Here is a 2,069-nt window from a genome sequence, read left to right as displayed (position 1 = left end):
TCTAACAGAGTACCTCTTACTCAAGTGTGCCCTGTCCATGTACTCTCCCTGCCTCCACTCCCTGGAACATTAAAAGAATTATCTCTTGCTAGGAACTCCTTCAATTCATGAGTCAGTCTGGGCACCTGCCAGCCTACTTCCTGGTGCTCCTACTATTGCTGTAGAGGTCAGCTTGATCACTTATGGGATGTGCAGTGCAATCCTAACCCCCAGGATAGTCCAGCACAAGTCACTTGTGCTGATCCGGGGGTGTCACAAACATGCCGTAAGGCACGTCTGCACCAACTTTAGAGTCAGAGAGGCTAGCACAAGGAGTTGCGTTGGCCTCCCCATATGGGATCCAGGCCTGGCAGGGTAAGCTTGTGTTGGCTGAGCTTGGAGGAGGTGTTTCGGGGGGGAGCGAGGGTGGTGGGCATTCCTGGGCTGGGCAGGCGGGGAGCGGGAGGCAGACCATTCCCGGGTGGCAAGAAGCAGCCTCTGCTTTGTTCTATTCAGATGGGTTTCATCATCAATCATTGCAGTATGCCTGGGATGATGAGAACTCAAGGGAGAAGAAGGATTTGCTGAAAGATTTTGCTTCCCCTAGAACTGGGTGAAGAGTTTCCAGGATATTATATTGCATATGACACTGGGTACACAATCCACTCTGATGCTGCTGAATTTGCAAGTGTTGTACATGCTTTGGACAACAAATAATGAAATTATTTGTGTAGGTTCAAAATCATTTAACAATGAATCATAGACTTTTGAAATAATTTAGCATGACACACTCAGTAATAACATTTCATATTGAATCATATTACAAGATCATATCTACCAGCAAACTATCATCAGTCACTGAAAAAATAAAGCAATAAAATTACTTGCAAATAATTCATTTAGGGCCCAAATGCACAGCAATGCATTTGTTAGGGAAAGGAAATTTCACTCCCTCTGAAGAAGCAGGAGGCATTGACACTTGTTTTTCAACTTCCCCATGGCTCCTTTCACCTCTTGGTTCCTCAGAGTGTAGATCAGAGGATTGAGGGCAGGGGTGACCACCATGTAGAATACGGAGGCCATTTTGTCCACGTGGGAGTTGGAGGAGGGCTTCATGTACACAAAGAAAATGGGTCCATAGAAGAGACCAACTACCATCAGATGAGAGCTGCAGGTGGACAGAGCCTTACTACCACCTTTCCAAAAATGGCCACAGATGGCGGCCAGAATGGTGGCATATGAAACAAGCAAGAGCAGAAAAGAGGGTACAGTTACTAGCCCATCACTTACTATCAAGACTATCTCATCAACATAGGTTTCGTAACAGGCCAGCTTAATTACCTGTGGGATGTCACAATAGAAATTATCCAAGACATTCGCTCCACAATATGGTAATGGGGCCATGACCACTGCTTAGACAATGCCGTGAATGAGTCCTCCTATCCAGCAAAATATGAGGAGACTGAAGCAACATTGTTGGTTCATGATGGTTGTGTATCTCAGTGGGTGGCAGATGGCCACATAGCGATCAGGCCATGACAGTGAGGAGGAAAGCTTCTGAACCTCCAAAGAAGTGTTGGCTACATATCTGGGCCATGCAACCTGCAAAAGAAATGGTTCCGCCACTGTTCAACAGGTCAATCACTAGTTTTGGGGATGCTATAGAGCCCAATGACATATCAAGGAGAGACAAATTTGCAAGGAACAAATACATGGGGCACTGAAAGAGCTTGGAATCAGTCCACACCATCAATATGATAAGCGTGTTTCCCAGAAGGATGGTGATGTAGCAGGTCATGACCAGAGTTAGAAGGATGAACTGAGCAGAGCGAGAGCAGGAGAAGTCCAGGAAGACAAACATTGTTACTGTGGACTCATTCATCTTGATGGCTGCTTCTACTCTAGTGGAACACTATTAACCTAGTAGCTTCCCCTTCTGGAGCTAGGAATAGAATTCACAAGTTCTTACTCTTACTTTCAAGAACAAGATTCTTATTTCCTTGTTCGAATCCCTGCTTTGCAATGAAAGTTGGTGAACCTTGGCCAGTAACAGTTTTATGAATGCCCCACTGATTGCTTGCAGCTGTGAA

The 2,069-nt window shown here is 45.5% G+C and overlaps 1 pseudogene; it reads right to left on the bottom strand.

The window, feature by feature from the left end:
* Positions 1 to 924: 924 nt before the first annotated feature.
* On the bottom strand, positions 925 to 1,861 carry LOC136653876 (olfactory receptor 4Q3-like; annotated as a pseudogene).
* Positions 1,862 to 2,069: the final 208 nt, after the last annotated feature.

This window comes from Tiliqua scincoides, chromosome 5 (assembly GCF_035046505.1).
Source record: "Tiliqua scincoides isolate rTilSci1 chromosome 5, rTilSci1.hap2, whole genome shotgun sequence".
Lineage (NCBI taxonomy): Eukaryota > Metazoa > Chordata > Lepidosauria > Squamata > Scincidae > Tiliqua > Tiliqua scincoides.
Note: the sequence above shows the minus strand (reverse complement) of the source record. Positions and strands in the feature narration are given on the sequence as shown.